General features: G+C 39.6%; 1 protein-coding gene across 16 annotated transcripts in view; it reads right to left on the bottom strand.

The window, feature by feature from the left end:
- Positions 1-22,639, bottom strand: part of foxp1b (forkhead box P1b) — a 151,113-nt gene extending 128,474 nt beyond the window's left edge. For 3 of the 16 annotated variants that reach the window (XM_085405684.1, XM_085405692.1, XM_085405690.1), the window contains exons 1-3: positions 22,436-22,636; positions 18,238-18,313; positions 4,287-4,348 (exon numbers count right to left, since the gene is read on the bottom strand). The gene's annotated coding sequence lies outside the window, so the exon portion shown is untranslated. Of the gene's footprint in view, positions 1-4,286; positions 4,349-18,237; positions 18,314-21,527; positions 21,932-22,230; positions 22,368-22,435 lie in introns of those variants that run through there. The other 13 variants (XM_085405691.1, XM_085405688.1, XR_014911695.1 and 10 more) reach the window with 12 other exon arrangements.
- Positions 22,640-25,016: the final 2,377 nt, after the last annotated feature.

The following is a 25,016-nucleotide window of genomic DNA, read 5'->3' as shown; positions in this document are numbered from 1 at the left end:
CATTATAACAGGAGATGCAACTGAACAACGGAGCATGACGAAGGTAACAACTGAGACATGACAAGCTCGCAGTCCATGAATCGCTGTGGATTTCGAGACTGGTGCAGTGTGCAAACATTCATTTTTTGATTAACTATTGAAGGTCTTTCTTGATACGATTACAAACCACCAGGCCTGTTACATAATCAAATATTTCTGATCGGGGACACAGCAGGAACAGGAACGCCCGATGAATTAAATGAACGACAGAAACTCACAGGATAGCAGCTCCCCTTACTGTTTATACGGTTGCCCGAAAGGTGGTCCTATTTCAAGAGCGAGAGCATCCCAGGGCCGCAATCCTCCAGCACTTCTTGCATTGTTTTATTACACTTGAATGAGCTGAGCTGAAAATGGCATGCAGCTGCTGACTGCAGCGCATCAGTGTTTGGCCTGGGCTTAGCTTTGCCCACCGGGCTAGAAAAAAAATCACTCAGAAACTGATCTGTCAAAATAAGACTATATGCTACAGCCAGGATGCTTTTATCTCTATGAAAATGTAATAAAAATTGTACATTTAGAGGACACCAAACAGAGCATTAGGTATTTTAGAAAACTGCATCAAATTCTTTCAATGATAAAGTCTGCTGGAATTAAGATCAGGACATTTTCTTTAAATCTGAACCCAAGACCTCTACAGAAGCTTTAAAACAGCAGCAGTATTCAGTAAAAGCAGCTGACACTTCAACAGTAATGACAATGTTTGCCCAAAGGATGGAATGGTAGATTGCTTCTGTCCAAAACTATTAAAATAATGATCTAAGTGAAAAAGAATTAACAAATTAGGACTACGTTAATAAATCGGACGCTACGCAGCAGCACATGTTGCAACAGTAAGTCGTCACTGTTTAAAACAGCAATATTTTCCAACCAAATTGGCAGTTGAAGATAGGAGCTTCATGCAAACTCTTTCATGGGAATGTTTTACAAAAGAAAAAAATGCACAAAGCAGGCGGCAGTTATTAAGCCACATATTTACTGCCATCTGCGCGTAGTCTACTATTTTGCATCCGATCAGAAATCAGCTGAATGCGGTTAGGCATGCCACAAATATATTCAGCCTCTCCTTCTCCTCCGAATGTTGTGCATAGCTGTTACACTTGTGCTAAGCTGTGCCATCTTCAGCAGACAGTTATAGGCGCCTTCCTCTTTGCCTGAGGAGAAGGCTCACTGGCCAGACACATTACTTTAAAGGGCAGCATTTCAATGAACACGTCTCAACCTGCCCAGGGGGAGTGTGAGTGTCTGTGCGTTTGGGTGTGTTTATGTTTTATCCTTAGGACCCCCAATTGTTGTTCATTTGCTGTGCAAAGACAAAATAAGCACATAAAGGCCAAAATGTGCTCTTCCCTGGCCTTCACCCACATCACAGCACTTTTCCGCATAAGTGGCTAACCACAGATAATTATACAATTAAAACAATTTTCCGCATCTATCTGTCAGTCTGATCTAATTCACCATTCGAATGACACTAATGGCGTAAGCCTCTTCTGTCTCCTTCTCCGAGCAAAGCCTTTTTCTCTTTATCGCAAAACACACCAAAGCCATCTGTAACAGAGGAAAACAGGAATGGCTCTCTCTGATGTTTAGCAGGATGTTAGCGAATAAAGTTAAGACCAGCAGCTTTTCAGCACGATCCATACGGCAGCAAGGAAACGGGAAGGTTCATTTGATTGTTGGTGTAAATTAACCCTTGGTTGCAGGAATACAAAGAAACAGAGTGACTCTCATATTTTCTGAGACAACACTCCCTTCAACCAGCGCTGATATTAATAATTCATCATGACAAAATACATTACCAGAGAAAGCTGAACGTGAAAAGAAGAGTCAACTGTGACAGGAAACCAGTCACATTAAAGCTGGGCTCTGACACTCAGCAGCAGAACGTGAAAAAATAAACTGTAATCTTTCATTGTTCGAAGGAACAGGAAGATGAATTCCCATTTCAATAATCACATTATGTAGTTGATCGAGTGGCCGATCTGCAGGGAGGTATAGCCTTAGATTGTGCCTTTAGGACAGACCTACACAGGGTGTGAACAACAAGGGAGGATTTAGCCAAACCTTGACCTGGATATCCTGCATCTCGGTCCACCCTGTGAGGACAAGGAACACAGATATGAACTACTCCTACACAAGTTCAAGGGAAATGCTCACATGGTGCTGCTCTGTTCTTCTCAGCTAGCTCCACCAATACAATGGCAGCAGCGAGTTTTATGTTTATGAGCAGTCCTGATGGGGATATGCATATCCATTATCCATTAGATATGAGTCTGCCTGTAGTGGGGGTCTGGTATTAACCCACAAGCAAGTGCCCCATCAGCAGAGAGGAAAAAACTGCCTTTTATGGCAACGGATAGCAGACTCAAGCCATTGGCCACAAAGCCCACAAATGAGGCGTTAAGTGTAGTGGCAGGCCAGTAGAGAAAGAGGAGCAGAGAGATATGACCCTTTTCTCATCCATGCATGAATCTGCCCTCTGCCTCTCTTTCTCGCTCTGTGCCAGTCGTCTAAGAAAAGAACACATCCAACCATGCTTAACTACCCAACAACGCTCACGACTAAATAACAACTGTCACCTGCAGCAGTATTCACCACAACGCTGGTAATGTTACCGCCGTGTAACGTAATCTTTCTAATTGAATATTAATTTTTATACAATATTTGGAGAGATTCCTAACTGACATTTTCTGCAATTAATTGCCAGATAGAGGCAGGTCTAGTGCGGCAAAGTTAAAAAATACAACCTGACATGGAGATTGGGAAACAGAGTGCAGCGAAGGGGCCTGCTGGGATGGTTTCATCATCGTGCCTGACCCCCCCTGCTGCTGGGAATGGCAGGAGATGGGGGGAGCAGGAGGAGATAGACTCCTCTTCACAGTCAGAGATTTAATTGCACGCAGATTCCATTACCTCTGCACAAATGTCACATTCTCTTCTGATCAGGGGGCACGGCAGCCACTGGCAGTATGGCTGGCAAGCAGCCAGACTATAGTGCAGAAAGTGTTCAGCCAATCAGGGCTCCCGGGGCAGACAGAGGTGAGAAGAGGGATGGAAAGACTACTTCACACCAAAGATATTAAAAAACAAAGGAGAGTCACAAACAGAAAGCAGCAGATGGTGCAACGTTTAAACGGCGCGTGACGTGCTGCATTAACAGATATTAAACAATTTATTGATTTTAGACTGTTGTTATAATGGGGCACTAAAAACTTCTGGACATAACATTCACGAAAACAAAAAGTATGGATTTTTCTGGAAGAAGAAAAGGCTTTTTTTTTAATATATTAAAGCAGTCATTTGTGTTATTCTTTCAGACTAGCAGAGAAACAGCTAATTTTATTATCTCTAACAAAATGCAAACAATTCCCATTATCAAGTTCTGATGCTCAAGGACGTGTCATGTTTTGTCTGACCAGCAATCCAAAACCCAAAGATACAAAGATTTAAGCTACTTTCACAGAAGACTCTGAAAACCAGCAAATATTTAGGAAGCTGTGAATTTTTATGCTTTTATACTCTTTCTGAATTCATCCAAAAATCAGGTGTCAACTATTATTATTCAGTTAATCACCTCACTGTTTCAAGAAGATAATATAAGGACATTTTAAATGGTTGTAATGGCCAGAACAGCTAGAATTACAACTTCACCCTCAAAATGTTACCCAAATCATGGTTAAACTTTTGTATTATTATCCTTCATACTTGAATCGAACAATATCATATCATTGTTTTAAGAGTTTCCATTTAAAAGGTCTGAATTGGGACCTCCAGGAATAGGGGGTAGTGAAGTACCCCTGATTGACTGTCCTGATTCTCCATCTGGGAAAACAGCCACTTACAAGAGCAGCCTTTTTTAAACTGCTGGCAAAATCTGGACAAGTGGGGCAGCAGTTTAGAAGCCTGGGACCAGTCCTCACAGATGCAGAGCTGAAGTTTATTTATTTAAAATAATTGCAATAATGGTCACTAAAATTAGATATTTTCCCCAAAACAGTAAACTCTCTCCGGGACTATTTGTGTCTCTATTATTCACATCTGTGCTTAGTAGCCAGTGAAGCCTAACAGTGAAACTGCTAAAAAACTGACGATATTCTGTTGGGATGTGTTTCAAACAAATTATGGCTTGAAACACGTAAGCCGAAAAGTCACATCTTACAGTGCTTTGAAGACACTTCACAGACAAACAGCAGGCACATTACTGTATGCAGTAAGAGAAGAGTTATAGTGGGAGGACTGACACATACCCTGATCACTGGTGCAGGGTCGACTGGCACGCCATTCCTCCAATCAGACTTCAGCTTACGGTCTTGAAGGCAGGACCACGGGGGTTTCACACAGAGGACACAAACAGAGAGAGAGAGAGAGAAAAGGAAGGGGAAAGATACAAAGATTACAAACAGGAAGTGAAAGGTGGGGAAAGCCCCTACCCCGGTCCGCGAAGCCCACGCGTACAGAAATGACATAAGGAATGTCAAAAGTAAACGTGATGGTCTTCAGCCACAGGTATTTGTTAAGTTATGACACACTGATTCCTGTTGGCATCTCTTGGCCTATATGCATACCAAGTTATCTTCCTTTCATATCAGAACATGCACATAAGAAACTATGACAGGTACACAATGAAAAATATCAAAAGTGTTTGTATCTGTGGTTTATGTCTCACCCTAAACCAGTAAAGATGTTACAATATTCCCTTTGAGTATTTGCAATATCAACATAACAATACGCTGAATTGATTTTATACAGCGTGTACTTTATAATATGTAAATGTAAAAAAGAAAAACAGCAAAGAACATGACCAAATCGCACAACAAAATAAGCAAGGTGACACAAAAGGATAATTAAGGTTGTGTAATAGGCGTTAATCACCGTCGTGATATGACAAGAAAAATGCCACAACTCTGAGTGGTTTGATGAGTGTAAAACAGAAACATGAGTAACATATTTTATATTACTGTATAGTCTTTGACATAAATGTCACAGCACTTGTACATTCCAAAATAGCTTGTAACACGACACGCATGTAGTTTATTTAAAAACCTGTTTAGCTCAAAAGCATTCATCTGTAGCCAGATAAACAAGTGGAAAGAGGCTAATGACTTCCATATACAACTCAGATCATGCAAATGAGGCTGCATAACAGATTACATCTGGTTTTGTCCCTGTCACAGGAGTCACGGCTGCATGTGTGGCTTGTTGGCCCATGATATATGTGTGTACATGTTTGCTGTTTAATGTGGCTGTGTCTCTAGCAACACAGCAAAGCAGTGCAGCTCCCAGTTAATTGGCCTGCTCTATGAGAAAGTGTGTTAAAAACCAAATCTATAACTCTGTGTGTGGAGCGGTGTAGCTTTCCAACCAGACACAACAAACCACAGCCCAAACGTCCCAGCTCCTCATAATTCACCAGTATGGAATTCAACTAACCCCATTAGTGCGACTGCTGTTTCCACAGGCCGTCCACATTCCTGGGCCTACCATTGGCCCAAGATAAGACCCTTCTGATTACTCTGTTGCATGCCTGTCATTACTCACAAAAAAATGTTGATCCCAACAGACAGCCCCCCTCATGGATTGATGGCTCCTCTATTGTGTCCCCATGCCCTTCAATTGAAGCACTTGCTTTCAGACGGTCCCCTAACTTCAAGTTTGACGACAGAGGGCAGTCTGTGACTTCGGCCAAGGATTGCTGCCAAGTTTGCCACATCAAAAGTACAGCACTCAGACTTCATGAGAAGATCCAAATAGACTGGGATTTCATGAGCTCTCAAGCGCTCTTATGATTTGATGTTTAAAAAACTATTTGGCCAATAGCTAATAATGATATTTTCCAGTCTTTTTATTTTGTATCTATTTAGTTATCTCTTTGTTCCTGGTAAACAAGGACATCTCCTTTTCGAGAAATAACATACTACTCGACCACAATATCCTAGTAATTTCTGGTTATTTATCTATATGCTAATACTAGTCGGCAGTGCCAAAACTGACCTAAATTCATAATCAGACTATATATCAGTGCATCCATATATCATACAAAAATATCAGAAATAGCTTTCTATGAATGTAACTGAGTAAGCAACTTTATGAGTAAACAACTAAAAGTTATATTTCATCCTCCTCTAGACGTACACTCAAGCTTGCTCTGTCACCCAGGACTATTTAAATCTTCCGACTGGGCAGAGGCCCATGTGTGAACATCACTGCTGCCTTGAATGTGTACTGTGTAAAGTCTGAAATTCAAGGGAAGGGTTCAGTAAGATACATTCAAAGTGAGATGGCTCTCTGGTTTAGTGTAACTTAAAATCAGCTAGAGTCAAGTCACCGACTGGGCCGCAGAGCAGAGACTGGGACACTGGCGGTGAATCGGATCAATGGCCTGACCCATTAAGTCACAGCACTCCCAGCACCTCATTTAATAAGAGGCGATCTTTGGGAACACCCCTAGCTGACCCATGCTACCGGGGACCATTACAAGAGAGTGGTGTTTCAGGACCAACGCCCACTTGACCCGGTAGCGTAAAGACACCGAGGAGATCCACATGATTTAAACTCCTCCCTAAGACGTGCTGACAAGGTTACAGGGTCAACACAGACATTAACAGGTCAGTGTGTGGCCCACTTGGGAACAATTACTCCCAGTCACAGCTAAGTGGACACTTGATTGAACACGACGGAGGCAGGACACACTTCCCACAGATAACAATCCCCAGAGCCATTTAGGATAAAAAGCCCTTGTGATACAGCCTTTATGGACAAAATTCATCTTCCTTTTCCCTTTTAAAAGAATGTGAGAGTGTGATAGAGAGCCATTCTCTGGAAGAGATGAGTCTCTCAAAGCATTACCATTTTCTAGCAATACTAATAGCTGCTTATGACAAAGAAACAATTACAAGGTGACTGGGATTAAAAGCTAAACAATGTTAAGTTTTCATTTTTCTTGCCACACTCAGAATGCCCAAATTTATAAGAGCAGCAAATGAGACCAAAAGTAAAAGGGCTTAAGATGCTGACATAGATTTACTATTTCCTGAAAAATATCTCTAATTAACTATGTGAGTGTGCAGTTTGTTATGATATTCAACCTTTAGCCCACTAAAAGTTTGACTCCTTTCTCACCACAAGTGACTAAAACTTTGCTTCAACTTTAGTTCAAACATCTGGTATGTTACGAGTACACGCACTAGCAAATACACTAATAATGTGCAGCTTTGACATATACTGTAACGGAGAAAAAAACACATATTCTGAGGTATCACTTGCAAATAAAATAGCGCACACAGGTTATGTGGATCTCTGGTAAAATGGTCACTCTTGTCCTATAGTCTCTTTGCACACAAATAGGGCTTATCGATTCCCGAACACATTTCCCCGCATTTGCATAAGCTGTGTGTTGTTTGTGGTATTGTTTCTTTTTTTCCACAGGGTTTGTTTATTTATTTCTCTATGTTAGAAAATCGGTTCCACATTGTCCCTCGATCTGCAGCAGCGGCTGGCGCTGCAGCTGTTAGTTGTTAGTGACTGGAGATGACACAGTTCACCACTTCTCCAAAAAGCCAGCGAGCCTGGAGACCCGCACAGCTGCAGAGTGAGAGGAGAGGAGAGGAGAGGAGAGGATCTCTCTCCTACTTCTCTATCCCAGCCTTCACCAGTGCATCTTCAATTCACTTTGGAGCCCGGAGAACGAGCCGTGCTAACCAAAGAATTCGGCCCAATGACACAACATTAACCCATTTGTACACACAAAGTGCAAAAGCAACAGGCTCACCAGCTGACCTAATGGTTGTTGTGGCAGGGCTTTATTCCCTGGGACCGTTTTGTAACCAAGTGGGCACCATGTGAATACCATCTGTGTACCACTTATTTAAAGCTGGCAGAGGTCCCGTGGCAGCCAATCTGGCAATGAGAAAAAGGAAATAAATTGCATCATTTACTTAACATGCATTTACTGTTGTACCTGTTAAAAGCCCATGACTAAATTTTTTTTTTTTTTTTCTGGTGCCACCTTTTTCTTTCAGCCAAAACTGTGTTTTATGCGTGACAAACCGAGCAACTGTCAGCGGGCTGATAAAGGAGGTTTTTCAAGATGTTAACCACATGAAATCACATTTGCCACCAAGTATATTAAGAGCCCTAAATCCATTTACACCAAAGAAATCTCCAAGTGCATTATGCACTTCACAGAACCCATAAACAGACAATAAGCATATTGTAATTATAATGCCAACTCTTTAATTACGTGTGTCATTTGGGAATGGTCGAGCTTACTAATTGTCAGAGTGATGTGAAAGGACTGGGGGAGGCTAGAAGGAGATCAAGCCTCAGGCCCCAATGAGAACCATATTCCCCACTCTCCAAGCGTGTTAGAAGGCAGAAAATTCAATTGGCATGGTTCCAAAGAAGAACAGTCCAAACAGCCTTAATCAGCAGGGACAAACTCCATGCAAATCATTTACATTAGCACGAGTGGAGAAAGCAGAAAAATATCTGTGGTTTCACTCTCACAACATGAAAGCAAGGAAACTCCTTTGCCTCCTGTAACTTCAGTAACAGGGCTCTTTATATCAGAAACATGCCTTTAGCTGACACCATCTAAAGAAGCAAAAAAACAAACAAAAGGAGGATAAAATACAAGGCGCCTATGTTTACTCCTTATGTGGAGGTGTCCTCAACACAACATCATTAGCATATTAAAACGTTTACCGGTGAAGCAACAACAACAACAACTCTGTGGCTGTAAGTGAATTAGCACTGCATATGTTTTCTTATTTCCCAATACTGATAACGAAAATGTTTAGTAAATAATACAACGCCTGTTAATCGTTCTCTCAATAGTAGCACGTAGCCACCATCTGATAAAAATCATCCATCTGTCATCTGATCAAAAACAACTTGCTAACTGCAAAAATGTTCAGGTGGATTCTGGTGGTGCATTCTACATTATTGTTTTGAAAGACTTCTGACATCAATCACAGGGCAAACCGAATGGAAGTGTCATCACAAACCAAAACATCCTGTACTGAATAATTTGAGGTGAATACTCATTTACCCTTGTGGTTTTATTTGTGTGTTTAAAAAAATCAAATAGAAATATATTTATTTCTGGCAGCTCTAAACTAAAGTTTCTCATCATTTGTCAGCTGACACATTCAACGACACATGCTGATATCTATTCAGTATGAATAAACATTTTAGATGATGCTGCAGGAGTGCTTTGAAACTCATTTTACGGGTGTTTTCACTCTTTTTACTGTAGGCTGTCACAGGAAAATAGTGCATCTATTGCAATTAAATGCTCAAATCTGTGCATATCACCAATTAGAGAAGGAAATATCGTATTTAAAAAGCAGTGGAGAACAAATTAAACAACGTTTTATCTGTTATCTTTAGAGATTCAGGGTTTGTTTGGACATGATCAGAGCCACTTCTGATGTTCACTCCATTTCTTCAGGGGTTTTGCTTGTGTTTTAGGGACTGGAAAGTTTACAGTAAAAATGAAAAATAAAAATAAATAGGTCCATTCTGTCAGCAATAATAGTTTGTTTAGACAAGAACTTCTGTTCTGATGTCAGGAATACAGTGGACCAGAGTCCAGACAAGAAGTCAATTGCCGTGAACAGCCTGTGATACTAACATACGCTGCATATGGCAGTGAATGCGGTGAACAGAGATCACGGAGTGAAATATTCATTCTCTAAGTACAGAGCACCCTGAAAACACTTTGTGAGATGACATCTTCAGATGAATCATCAGCCAAGAAAATGTCAGTTAGACTATGAGAAACTGTCTCCACCATTGTTTACATATTGACTGGCATTATGTGGTTGACCCTGATGAGAACAACTCACAGTCTCCAATGGCATGATCTCACTTGGTGGAAAAAAAGCTGTCACTATGATGGTCACTGGTAGGAGGGTGTGGCGTTGCAATCAATGAAGGTGGAGGGATTTGAAGGCAAAAACAAAACAAATCTATTATTGCTTCTAGAGCATGAAATCATGCATTAGCTAATCCTGTACTGAAACAGTCAATCCTGCATCAGTGATTCTAAAATTTATTGCTCAAATTGTTCTCACCTCTGCTTTTTCCATTGCTCTGTCTATGTGAGGTTGAACTAAACACTTCACTGTGCCCTGGAAGGTCTTTTAAACAGGATCACTATTGATAAAAGAGAATCAGAGTGACTGAGTGAAAGAGAAAGCGTAGATGTAGGATTCAGAATTTTCATCTACTATCCATCTCATATTCTAATGCAGCCATTATGCTCTAAAAAGAGACTGCTCATCTATTCATTTTATAGGGCTTTTGCAAAAAAGATGACACTGCAAGAGGGTTTGTCAGAGTGATTAAAATTCTTTGAATTAGCCCTTCAATCTCGGCATACAATTGCATATAAAGTACACAGAAATGCACTCAAAAGCCTGGCCCGGCTCCTCTCTGTAGCAGGATATGAAAAGATTGATTTACTCATTTCTCACTATGAGTTGTTTTCAGTGTGAGAAATTGATCGGTCAACACATTAAAACCTTGTACATCATGCACCCCTTATGCACAACATGAAAAGGCTTTCAGAAAAATATCCAATAACTCAAAACAGCTAATTGCTTAAGTTACATTTATAGCATTTACAACAGGTGCAGAAATTTTTAGACAAAAGGCTGTAAACTATAAAATGTAAATTGTACCAGCCGTGAGCTAGAGGGAAAGCAACCATGGAGCATGACACTGAATGTACTTTGATGTCTTTTGCCAGTATCGCTCTTATTAGTCTTACATTTCACAATGTCTGGACTTTTAGTCAGTTTTCACACACTGTAGAAAAGCACGACTTGTGTGAGACCCTGGACCCAAAAGAATATCTAGAATTCCTTTATAATATTTTCTAGAGTACATGTAGATGATTTTCACCTACTTTTCTAATTTCGATTTGACGAGTGTTTCAAAAAGTATGAAATGAAATGATCAAGAGTACAGATACGGATGCAAAACAGAATCACTGCTACAGTCAGGTTAAGCTCACATCCATCCATAGTAGAGCTGGGCGATATGAGATTTTTTCATATCACGATATGTTTTTTTCATTTCAGGCGATAACGATATCTATCACGATATAAGCCAAATAACTATATTTGTAAGATTTAAATGTGCCGTTGCTCACAAGTAAAATGTGAAATAATCAGCAGCTTGTTTTTATTTAAATATTTATTTCCCATAATAAGTTCAACAGGGTAGATGTACTTAAGGAACATGAGACTTTTTCAGATAAATAAAGGCAAATATTGCAAACTACACAAAAGGCAGCCACTAAAGCGTTTAAGTTTCAAAATAGAACAAACGAAACAGACTACTAAATTGTCAATTCCACTTAAAAACAAAATATTAATTCTAAAAATAAATCTTAGTTTGTTTTACAGAAGAACAGACAAAACTGACTAACTTTTGTCAATATCAAATAAACTGAGAACTAAAAGGAAATTCTCAATCTCTCCTTGTTGTATAGCTGAGCTTTTCAAACAGTTTTAACAGTTACTTTAGTCTGACAAAAGCCGAATGACGAATTAGCGCTTCCAGTCAGAGACTGAGGCTACGTCCACACGTACACGGGTATTTTTGAAAACGGAGATTTTCCGTTTTCGTTTTAAAAAATAATCCCGTCCACACATAAAGGCAGAAATGAAGGAAAACGCTGCTATGAACATGCCAAAGCAGCAGGTGGCGCTAGATTCCTAACCGTGCAGAAATGTTGGCCAATCAGAAGTCTAGAAGCCTCGGTGGGAAAAAGTAAACAAAGCTGGGGCATAGAAGCAGAACAGAGTCGTATGTGTGGAGGGACAGTAACTTTGTGTATATGTAAGCATTTAAACACTGCAGAGAGTAGAATTAACAGTATTGTAGAAATTCATTTCACCGAAACAATAACGTGGCGCACAGTGTGACGCATGCACCAGTTCATTGTATTTCCAGACTTGCTTTCGGCACAATTTACAGTGCACGCTACTCTGTTTTTTGTCAGACTTGAAATAGCCGAAATACCTTCACACTACGGAACTTCTATGGCTCTTCCGTTCGACAATCTCTCCGGCGTTGGAACCATCATCTGTTTTCTCTTCGGTCACGCTCGGTTGATTTTTCTAGTCGGCACACTCATTTCCTCCATTACCCGCTGGCTGCTTCCCAAACAAACACACGTGCGGCTTGGCACTTGTGCTGTACGTTACAAGTCACGCGACGTGACGCTGCGGCTGTGATTGGTTCGGCTCTGCGCTACTTAATTTGGATTGGCTGATCTTTTTTTATTTTTTTTTTAAGAGGACAAGAGCGGCGAGGTCTATCGCGATAGCTTAATTTCTCTATCGAGTAAAAGTTATATCGCGATACATATCGTTATCGTTCTATCGCCCCGCTCTAATCCATAGCCTTTTGAGTAATCACGCTAAAAATAGAAAAACAAATAAATAGAGAAACAAAACCAATCACAAGCCCACCTTGTGTAGGTGGTTTTAGTAGCACAACAGATGTGAATTATGGTTACAATTCCCCCTTCTATTCCTGTTGAAAAAAAAGTTGCCAGAAAGTGTTTTTGCAGAACGGGAAGTTGAAAGGACATCAATTCAAGTTAAAAACTCTGTGTGAAATTCTCAGCATATGACTTCTTGAGTTATGACGAGGCATTAGTTTCGAGAGGCCTCGACTTTTGATTTCTGAATTCCAAAATTCAGTCATTTACAGCCTCGAGTCCAAAGTTAAGGAAATTATCCAAATACGTTCAGTGATTCTATCAAAAGTATTAAAGGTATATACAGTGAAATGAATAATACATACGCGTGTGTGTGTTTTGTTTTTGTTTGTTTGTCTGGTAGGAAACCTGGCATGGGAAAAGAATTTGGTTGCTTTTTTTATGCACACTGTTTCAATGTGTTGTAAGCTTGACCGGTACATAAGTCACTATAAACACAAAGTCAGCCTTTGGCGTTCCCAGCGTCACTTTTTGCAGAGACTGCGACCTGAAAGTGACGTGCTGTTCACATCACTCCTTAAGTACACAATTAGACTTTTTCTCATGCTTTTAACTCTACTACCTGGAACAAAATAAGCAACAAATAGGTTTCAGTTCTAGTTTAGTTTCTCTCTGTGACTCACCCACTCATTCTCTTGTTCTGTCTCCATCTTTTTTTAGACCAGCTGCATTACCCAAGTCCCCATTCACATCAACTGCAATTGCACATTTATGAGAGATATTTAAGAGCTTATGTAAATCTTGTACAGAAGCTGATCGCTAAGGTCTGCCTTTTTTTTACAACTACTTTTTGCTGCTGTCTTTTTCTTGCCACCGTAAACACTCATTTTGTTCACAGGTCACGTTTTACAAATAAGCTATGTGCCTGTTGTTCTAGCGTGCTGTTATGTCACCTGAGCACAATGTGCACGTGCACGCTTACTGTCAAGAGAGAAAGCCGACTGGTCTTAGGAAACAGAGAAATACTGCCGTTGAAATGCTGCTACAGCACCTTCTACACGATTCAGACAGCACTGAAGATACAATAAAAGTACATTATTTAAACTACAATACTATATTTTGTTTAATTTTATTAAGAGAGCTCTGTTCCATAAATTATATACCTGAACAAACTGGAAATAAAACAAGCATATGAATAGATCAACAGCTAATTTCATGACACCAATTTCATGAAACGCTATTAGTGTCACCCCCACATACTAAACAAATCAACGAAATGTTTAGACTTACATGATGATATAACAGTACTGTAGCATTCGTCTCAGGATTAACAACTCTGATAGTAACTGTGCAGTATTGACACTGCAGGGTGACAAAGCACTGCATTCAGATTTCAGGGTACAGATTTGACCAAGTTCACCTCCGTTCCATTTTACTGTGCTACTTGCCGTGTGTAACGCTATTACAGGTTGTTAGTGCACTGCTTTGTTTGCTGCCATTTGATTACTTTTTGCAGGATAACCGACAGCCACTGCGGTTGCCGCCTCCCATCGAAAAGGGACTTTACACACGTTTGCAACCTCTGATGCTGAGCCGCTCTGTGAAAGCCACAAATGTATCATACCTGACAAGGATCTCTGTGGATCTCAACTTTACACCTGATAAACACAAACCCGGAAATATTATACAGACTGGGAGTCTAGAACAAGTCAAATATGAGACTAAAATTATTTCAAAACAACTGTGGCTGTAGGAGTGTCAACGTCTGGTTTTTTGTTTCCCGCCGCAATTCAGCAACTTTGTGTAAATTGCAAACTTGCATTTTGAAGAAACGCCAAACTCAGACATGTTTCGCCAATTGGTTACAATGAAATTAATAATAATTGCTTTGTGGACGTGGCTGGGACTTGAGTTCATTGTGGCTTTTTGGTATTTAAAATATTATTGAAAAAACCCTCAATGAAACAACAGCTGAAAATAACGTAAATCTTTTTTCTGGTTTAAAAAAAACATTAAAAAAAACGAGTAACTACTTGAAACTGGCAAATACTGTCGCACACAATGGAAATATTAAATAGGAAATTATACACTGTTTTCCCACAATCTCCTTTTAAATTTTTCATTATTATCTTGCTATTCATATGTTAGTCATTTAAATGTAAATTATTTTATTACAATTAACGTTATTTTAAAAAACTGGGTGTAGACTTCATTCAATTTGTCTAAATTCATTTGTGACAGTATCATCTGAAGACACTATACTGTGGTAAAATGTAACTTTGTGTAACTTTGCTTTGTTTACAAAAAAAAAAAAGGAATGATGCATAAAAAATATCATCCAGTACTACCAAAGTTAGCGATATCAACAAAACTACTTTAATCACAAAAACAACAGTGTTTATCTAGTCAGCACATGCAGCAAATGGCTATCCACATTATCTGCTTCAACACATAATTCCAGCCCTGGCTAATCTATTGACCAAAATGATTAAAGAAATAACTCCTGTGAAAATAACCATCTCCAACTGAGTGGTTTGGGAATGGAGCCCCACCCTGTTTACAACACTGAGAACAAAAACAAACTCCCTCCAAGGAGGCCAGGCAAATGCAAGTCACACACTCCAACCAATACAGGCAAACAACAACAACATCTGAGGATCTACTGGGAGAGCGGGCTACCAAACAACAGCAGCCTGCACACAAACAAGGTGAGAGTTTCGAACTGTCAGAGGGAGTGAACTGGAGACTGAAAGAAAGTCTGTGTGTTTGACAGAGAGAGAAAGCGAGACTCGGTGTGAAAGTGGAATTGAGTAGCAAAAGAAAAGTCAAATACCACCCGCGCCGCCCCAGTCTCAGGTCAACTGAATCATCAGGAGTCAGGGAAGATACCGTCACCGCTTTCCATGAATAGCTCACAAAACCACATCAGAATGACTTCACCGAAGCAAAAACAATAGTTTGAGAACACTCTTCCTCAATATCCAGGGGACTCTGAATGAAGAAGTAATGAATCTCAGTTAACAAGGCCATTATCAGTGAGAGAGCTACATCATCCCGATGGACTACGGATCCATAAGGCCCTTACGTCCACTGGCCTTTTATTGTCGCTATTATCTCCTAAGGTATGCCATTAACAATTGTACAAAAAAAGATGAAAGTATCGTGTGTTTGATCTCACACTGTACATCATCATAGTAAACAATGAGGCTGTATAAGGGACACAGGCCCAATTAGCCATCTCTGCTCTCAGCTGTCAAGTGTTTAAACAGCTTGCTAGGATGATAATAGTAACCTGCATACTTTCATCTGTGCTCCAGACTCATCAGCATGGTAGCACCTTTGCTTAAGCGCTGCACTGCATCTTGGGTAATTACTGCTTCCCAATTACCTCCCAGCTGGTAAATATATATCAAATAAACAAGCAACAACCCGTCAATTAGGAGCGCCGTTTCATAATGGGGGTACAAAATGATGTTTTATGCAGAAACAGAGGAAAGCAGAGAGAAAGGGGTAGCATTCAACATCAAAGTGAACTTGTATCTGTTAACTGCACTTACAGTACATCTGAGCATAGCAGTTTGTGAAATAATTAAATCACACGTGTTTACAACTAGTATGAGACTCTAATTAAAGGTATTTTTAATTACAAACAGGGTGAAAAAATACAGCTTGTGATGGTGCTGTTGACTGAGAATGGACTTAAAAATGAAATGTGGCCTTTTCTTCACAGATGAGTGAAGTGGGACAGTAACATTGTCGAATTCAAAGGCAAGGAGAACAGCTGCAGCAACAGTCTGTCAACAAAATTTGCATTGCTGCTCTTTCCTCATCTCCATTACTCTCTCCTGTCTCTCCTCAAGCCCACGGAGCTGCCGGCTCAGATCTGAGTACTCTGATGGCTTATCACATAGCGAGCAGCAGGCTAAGCCGGAGTGATGCGCCCAAAAGACATGATCAAAGCACACCAACTTTCCACCCAGCAATGATGATGGAAGAGCAGGCTCTGCCATGTTATGTTTCTTATTATGCTTGGACTGGCAAGTGAAAACACAGCAAAGAAGTCAAAGATGAGGCCCTAAAAAAATTTCTCCTGCAACCTCATTTTATATTTTTATTATTTTATTTTTTTATATCCCTACTATACTTACAGAGGCTTAAATAGTAGTCTGTGACATTTTCCTATCAATAAATGTCAGTTTTGCTACTCTTATTCCCACATACCATAGTATTGATCTAATCTACAAGCAAGCCCTGAAAGCTTTTATTTTGAAGTGCTAGAGATCCAGCTTTGGATAGGTTTTAAGATTTACACAGTGCGATTCAAGTAAAGTCTCCTTTTCTTCTGCATGAACAGAGAAATCTGTGCCGTAGCATGAAAAGCCACCAAAGATAAAAAGTGAAAATTACAGCGTGGCAACACAAGAATCAAACTCTTCACGAACAGACAAACTACATCGCAGATCTAACCACATGGCTCAACTAGAAAACGGATTCTAGTGAAGTCAGCTTAAAGATACTAAACCACACAAGTTGCCACTGACATATTGAAAACATTTTTTTTTTGCCTTTTTTTATTACAATTTTTGGATTATGATTTTTCACATTGTATTGAGTCACGTCTACGTTAGATAAATATCACAATTCCTACACCAGTGAAACAGGCTGACTTTTTAACACCCTGCATCATATGAGCTCTGGAATTACAACACAGCTGACCCTTTTATCTCAACAGTAACCATTAGGGATGCACCCAATCACCTTTTTTTCCATTATACCATGTCCTAATTTAACACCGTTGGTGGTTAGGTGTAAATAAGATGCATTCCTCACTGTGAGAAACAGAGTGGGACTGTATAAGACAACATTGGTCTTGACTCAGACACTGCTTTCCAAACCTGGTAAAATAAAAAGTAACAAATAAATACATCAATTTTACCGACTTTAAAGAGAAAAAAACAAATACAAAGTTTAGAAATCGTATTCATCTTAATCATCGAATTCATTTGCACTAGTTTAATCTCACTTCAGTGTAGGCAGCTGTTATTTACGGTCATGTATAGTAGTGTAGTTTCACCTTTCCTCCACTCAGTCTGAGTGCACTTTATTTTACTGTTCCTCACACACACACACACACACACGTTTACATGGAGTGGAGAGAGGATACGAATGAAGTGAAAAATATTAAAAGAGCTGGCAACAACACTTAATGTTACCACAAGTGCAGTAAACACAAAACATAAAAACACTGAGAGAGACCAAGAGAAAGAAAGCATCACTGCAGTTTTTCAGTTGACCACAGTTTGCAGGTTATCTTCAAATTTTGGCAAACATAGCCATGAAATCTATTGACATAACTAGCGTGAAAACCCCCCAAACTGCTGAGATTTTCCTGTTAGCTTCTTCGATGCTACTTTAGCTCTCTGCTTGCACCTGATTCACTGCTGCTGATATATGGCATAGTAACTTAGATCATATTGCTGTCATTGATGGTTGAGTCAGGTTTTGACGTCAGGATTTTCCTGATATTCTATCCAAACATTAAATTAGTTCATCTGTGATTACGGTTTTATCTTTTTTTCTGCAGTGACAAGCAAAGCAACAAACGTTAGTGTCTACATCACTTCACACTGTAAGGAAAAAATACTTATCTGCGAGACAAATCACACACAGAGAGAGGCTTCAAACATAAGTCAGTGTCTACATAAACTATGGAAGTTTTAACAGAGTTGAGAACCACTTACAGTTCTGATGTCACAAACTGTCACAAGTGGCTTTAGATTATTCTCAGAGCTGGCTTCACTTCCTGTCCATGTTGTCCTGGAATGACAAACAGAACAGCACGTTATTATCTAGGGGGTCAGTAAACAACCTATATACACTCAAAACACACACATATGTGGTACATCTTTAGGTAGTGTATAAAACAAATACGCTATTATGTTGTTATTACACTGGCAAATATTAATAATAAACATATTTCTATCATAATGTTACACTGATGTTCAGGTCACAGCTTCTGAGTAATGTGTGAGTGAATCTGTGAGCAAAACAAACCGGGATGTTGCAGAAATACGGTTCATTGACACAAAAAAAAGCCTGATTAAATTCAGCCGAAAATGTGAGTTAATCTGTGTGAATGATTATCAATACATTTTGGAGAAAAATCCCTAAAAAATGATATTATCAGCCCAACCGTGCAACATCATAAACACACACACAGACTGGACAGCTGATAGAAACAGGTGCTGAGGTTCAGCCTGGCAGCTGAGCACAGCTTGCAGCATATGCCTGAGCCCCTCATGTCTGGACCAAAATGTTTGTAGCTTACCTGCATCCTTCCCCAAACCTTCTGTGGTGTTGTATTACAGAGGAAATTCTGATTTTTAAGCTACTGCATTGTAGCTCGAGAGAAAAACATGGACTCGTAGGAATAAGAGCACAATTATCATATTAAACTGTTTGGATATTCGTATAAGTCTACCAGCAACAATTCATAACACTGTCTATTCACTTATTTATAACTAGCTAAATTTGGAATATTTTGATTATTTACTAAAAATATATAGATGTGGATGGGTTCCGCTGCACTCCTAAAAACACCAGTGTCCCTTCTCTTAAATTGTTTGTTCCTGTTTGCTTTCTCTTATGTGATTAAAATAAATACATTTTATTTTGAAATCCAATGTAAAAACACCATAGAGGATAAAGTAAATATTCTTATATATTTAAACAGCTCAAGCATAATTTATTTCCCAGCAATAAACAGGCTGTGCTCCAATGTTGCACTGTATTCCTAAAACACAACACCAGTAGTAAATTCATTTTGTAACTCAAGTTAATTGATTGTAATTGCATGCTCTCTCTCCTCCCATGCAGGCGGATGACATTTTTTTGTCAGCATCCCTGCCTTTATTAAGGACAGATGACAGTAGAAGACAGTAATTAATGGCTGCCCAAGTTAATAGCCATCCTGAGCGTTTTGGCAGTCTCCATAGAGACCGAGGAGCTGCGCGGAGCTCACCTGAAGCTGTCCACTCTCTGACCAATCGCCTTTGCTGTCACAGAGAACAGTCTGCCAGGGGCCGCGCCACAGGGGCCGGGACACACTAACCTTTACCCTGGAAATATTGTTCTGCTTTCCTTTGTTATCCATTCATGTAACACGGCATTAATGAGCATGCTACACTCATATTCATATTGCCGGTACTCTTCTCCCCCTTTTGTGTCGTGTGAATCAAACATGCAAAAATCACACGACAAATTCATTTACCAGAAAATTCCCTTTTATTCATCTGTCACTTGTCTTGGTTTGTGGAAGAAAAAAAAAGGTTTCGAGCAACTGGTTTTGAGGGCGTCTTGTAATCTGCAATCAAATGAGGGGTGAAGCAGGCAAATAAATCTGAAGGAAACAATATAGTGAAAGCAGAACCTTATTCCCACACTGGACCCGAAAATAACTCTCCTTATCATTCAGCTGCGAGCTCGGGTGCACAGTCAGTTTACAGCCCCTCTGTACCCAGCACAGGGTATTTCAATGTGTGTTCACAAATACTGAGCCGTCAGATGAAAGAGAGGGCCGCTCCACTCAGGGATGGGAGTCCTCGCACTGAATGCATGAGTGACTGATTACTTTCTTACCAGTTGAACCTCGGCTCTCTACAAAGAAGAGCCTTACCCAAGCCTGAAGAGGCCAAACTAGTAACAAGGGCTTTCTAAATTATACAAAATCACAGATTGGTGTGTTAAGCATCTTGCGTCATTACAATGCATACAGCTGCTCTTCCTCAAATTTCAAGCTATTTTTTTAAAATCCCCCTCGCCAACTCAATTTATTCAGTTTCAGTACGGAGCAGGAAAGTACAGTCTTTCTCATTTGTAGACGGAGGCGTGGGGGACACACTTAGGTCGTTCCCATCAGAAACAGCAGAAGGTTGAACGTCTGTATGTAATAGCCGTGTCAAACAGCAGGCCCTGGAAAAGTTGCAAAGAAAGTTCATCCTGAGTTTTTCCTTTTTTCTTCTTTTTTTTGGGAAACCTGGGTCAGCATTTGCGAAGGTCCATTTCTGCATAAGTGAGCACACAAACCCCAGTGCCTGTTCAAATAGTCTGCAGCTCTCTCTCAGGCAGCTCATGACAACAGCCCAGCAGCAGCACTGTTTGATCTCCAATGTTTTCCTTAATCTGGGTTGTCAAGGTTCGCTTGTTGGAGGCTGTTTACTTTACTTCTCCTACAAAAAAGTGTTTTTTTCCCCTCAGACAATGACTAATCCAAAGACCAAGAAGGAGGGAGCACTGCCAGCAATAGTTGTTAAAGCTGCAGTTTCCCTTTTGTAAAATTTCAGATTTTAGTTGTCAGCTGCAATCTTACTGTATGAAACATTAGGGCAAGACTTTATTTATTTATATTTATTTACTTTAGTTATTAAAAAAAACTATAATAATTTTTGGCACTATTTTAATTCTGCCTAATATTAAAAATTAATACAGTCTGAGTGTATCAGATAATTTGTTTATTAGTTATCCACTGTATTTGTAAATAGTGCTTATTTGCCTGTAAGACCCCTTTTAAAAATACACTTTAAAATAATTTTAAGAAAATGTTTTAACGTGTTTGCAATAGGTGAGCTTAAATGCTACTGTGCTGTACAACATTCCTTTGCACAAATAATAATGTTACTGTCTATTAGTTTAAAAAAAAGTTTAACTACACTATTGCAACAACTTGATCTGCAAATATTAAATTAACAAACAAAACAATCTCCATTTTCCGTACAGTGATCGCAGCTCCAGCCAATTTACATTTATGAAAATGTTCAACTGTAACCCACAGCACATCTTATTCAACACAACCATTGTCTCACATCCTGTGCAAACCACTATAAAAGTTGAAATATATAACGTTTAACACTTTCAAAGCGCTATTTTACGTTACCACAGCCATAATTAGGAATTAACTCCGTAATTCCTTTGTGTTAATGAAACGTTACGAAATGAATATCCGCTTTTACTTGTGTTGGGTACACAGCCTTACCGCTGAGCAGGGAAGCCACACCGAAAGAACACGCTTGAATAACGCAACTGATGGACAGCTAAATAAAAGTAATGATAACTTTCAAAGTTGAGGGCTTGCTACACTTCTGACTTCCTCCGGTCTTTCTGAGTTTGGAGCACAGCTAACACGTGGGGGAAAAGCTCCATCCCTGGTTTCACTCCAAAGAAATCACGGCACTCAAAACTTCCCCTTCACCGTGTAAAGTTTAACAAAAAAAAAACTTTTACAGCGCATCCTTAATATGTAGCGTAGTAATTACGGTCTGTTAGCGGCCATTGCTAAGCAGCACGTTATAAACATGTAGCATTCATTTTGAAAATACTTTTTGGACGAGAGGTGCATTTCCCCCCGGGGTCTCACGAGTAGCCTCAACTAAGTTAGAAACCCAACTTTTCCCAAAAAAGAAAAAGAACAAAAAAGCAGAGGGTAAATATAGAGTCGTAAAGATATTCTTGTAAAAGCCGCTCGGTACAGCTGCATTAAAACGGCGCTACCTATCGCCCTACGTTATAATAATACAGGTGTATATTTATTTCGCTATTTGTAACAATTCGGCAAACAGCAAGACAAAACCGAGACAAACTCGGTGCGAGTATCCGAGTGCAGCTGCAGCAGCCGCAGCAGGTATCTAGACACGAAACAGCAAAGCTAACGTTAACATTAGAATAGTAGTGAAACTTACCAGAACGGAAAAAAAACGCTTTACAGCAGCTAACAGGGCGCACGCGGAGGGTACCGATTCGCTAGTATGAGATAACGAAGCCGTGCACGCGAGCTTGTGTACCGAGAATGCGTGCAACAACAAATCACACAGTAAACAGTGAATATTACTCCGCCCGGGAGGTGGAGGGGGGGAACTAACTAAGTAACTTAAAAGATAATCTTACCGAGGGCGTCGAAATAAAGCGAAATGTGGAGTTTCACACTCGCTGCCTGCCAGTCTTTCTCGCAGGAAAAGGCACGAGCTCCTTGCTTAATGTTCTTATTAGATTTTAACACGCTGTGAAAAGAAGGAGGAAAAAAAAGGAAGAATCGCTGATTTGGATGTTGTTGTTTTGATCTTCCAAATCCGTGACGTCATATCCACCTGAGGTAAACAACGTTCATTGCATTGCAGATCCTAACATCATAGTCACAAGTACATTTCAGTAGCACTTAGTAGCACTTAGTAGGTCCTTTCTATGGGGAAATGTAATGATATGCATTAGTTTTAGCTGAAAATGTGACAGGAGAGAGGGGGCTGTCAGAAAAGCTAAAATCTCTAAGCTCACTAATTATAACTGAGGCTGAATGAACTTCTATTATTTCAGAAAAACTCTCTGTCTTTTTTTAAAATTATTATTTTACTATTATTTTTTCTGATCTATGGTTCATCATAACTCTTCCAAAGCCTCACTTAATAAAAAAGAGATAAATGCTTTGACATACTCATCATACATGTTTTAATCTCCAGCTTTGAGGAATTTTAAGCATTGATGGTGGTGGTGGGCAGTACAGACAGTATAGATAATCAAAGTCCAGGTTCTTTTCAGTATGGGCTGCATATCATTTTCTAACATGTAAGCCAGCTCCTCTGGATGTTTTAAAGGGAATGTCAGCACACCTACATTTCAGCAAAGTTGTTTCACTGTTTGGAGTAACTGTTCTGGTTTAAAAGTTTTGCTCACTCTTACACAAAAGCAATTATACAAATGCAACCACAACTCAAATGCCCTGGAGAAGAGACTGGGAAGGTTTAAGTGTCCAGTTAACGCTGGACACTTAACGCTGAGGGCAGCATTAATGTGCCCTCAGAAAATACTCTGAATTTCTTTGATTCATTCCTCTTTTTTGGCCTCGATCAATATTGGAGAAGCACAGCTCACTTCACTGTAAAGGACATTGCATTTATCATGGCCGCATCAGAGCTGAGCGCTGCTGATGGATCTCTGATGAGAGACTGTTTCTTAGTAGAGAGCGCCACCCTCTGGTAGCACACTGTCATGAGACGAATTACTCTAATATTTCCACTGAACAAACACTCGCATTTTGAGGTTATTGATATTTGACTTCATATAATCAATCCCCCTAACAAAACATGCACAATTTCATATCCACAAGCTTCTCTGATATTCATAATCCATTAATATATGCTTTTTTGTTTTGTTATTTAAGTCTTGGCATAAACTTTGTAAGTTTGAAGCATCCCATTGCACTGGTATTTAAAATAATATAGCATTTAAACCTTTAATATACCATTACTAATGATGATAAAGATTTTTATATATGTTTTTTGCCTGGTAAGTTTTCCTGCGATTCACCAACTGGAGTCTGGTGTCTGTCACTGAGCGTAATACATATACTGCTCACTGACTTGGCACCAAACACTGATTATTCCACACAAATAAAAACACTGTGTCATGATCCTAATAATATTTCTGTGTTGCCTGCAGGAGGCTGCTGTCTACAGTTCTGCACCTAAATGTCAGATTTCTTATTTCTTATGTTACTGAGAGACTGTCAGGCGATCTTCTGCCCTGCTGCAGTTACCTCTGACACCATCAGCAGTGCACCAAAAGTCACAGTGAGCTGACATTGTCCCTGTTACTTCATAGTGACAGTAACAAACAGTAAAATACAGCATTACCAACTACTTCCTGTTGTCTCTTGAAATGCTTCACATAAACTAGGTCTGTAAAGGCTTTAAACATTAAAAAAGAAAAACAAACAGGTTTCATTTTTAAAATAAAAGAGTTAAAGAGAGTAAAATAAGATCCCAATTTTGTTTGTGTTTTGTGTTTAGTTTTTTTTAAATAAACTGTATCAGTAAAGTGTACAAGTGCAAGTTATAGAAAAAAGATGATGTTCTAAAAATGCTTTGTTTACAGTGTATGTATTATAGCATGTAGCTCGTGGGTGTTGTATAAATTTACAGCCCTTGAAGGCCAGAGCACAAGACAGCTGTCCTTTGAGCAGTTTATTTCAATTCATTTTAATTCAGTTTCATTTGTATAGAACCAAATCACGGAGGCAGAGACACTACAATGATAGAGAGAAAACCCCAACAATCAGATGACCCCCTATGAGCAAGCAATTGGAAGAATCTCTTTTAAACAGGAAAAAAACAACAGCAGAACTAGGCTCAGGGAAGGGCAACCATCTGCCATGACGGTTGGGGATGAGGGGAAGAAAGCAGGACTAACTACATGATTTATCAAAAAGGAAAGCTTTAAGCCTAATCTTAAAAGCAGAGAGGGTGTCTCCTGAATCCAAACTAGCAGGATTTATGTGTTTAACTATAATGTCGGGACCTTCCTCTAAAACCAAAGTGTTCACAACTGAAGAAATAAAAACAATTAAATGCAGGCAAATGGCCAAAACCAAAGATAAGATTTCACACAAGCGAGCATACGTCTCTGTGGTGCGCTACCTGTTGTAGCCTATAAGCATTCACAGACAGATCAGTCACTGTGGGCCCTAAAATGAAGA

This window comes from Rhamphochromis longiceps, linkage group LG5 (genome assembly GCF_057381845.1).
Source record: "Rhamphochromis longiceps isolate RC_006_pf linkage group LG5, R_longiceps_female_GT1.1, whole genome shotgun sequence".
NCBI classification, from domain to species: domain Eukaryota; kingdom Metazoa; phylum Chordata; class Actinopteri; order Cichliformes; family Cichlidae; genus Rhamphochromis; species Rhamphochromis longiceps.
Note: the sequence above shows the minus strand (reverse complement) of the source record. Positions and strands in the feature narration are given on the sequence as shown.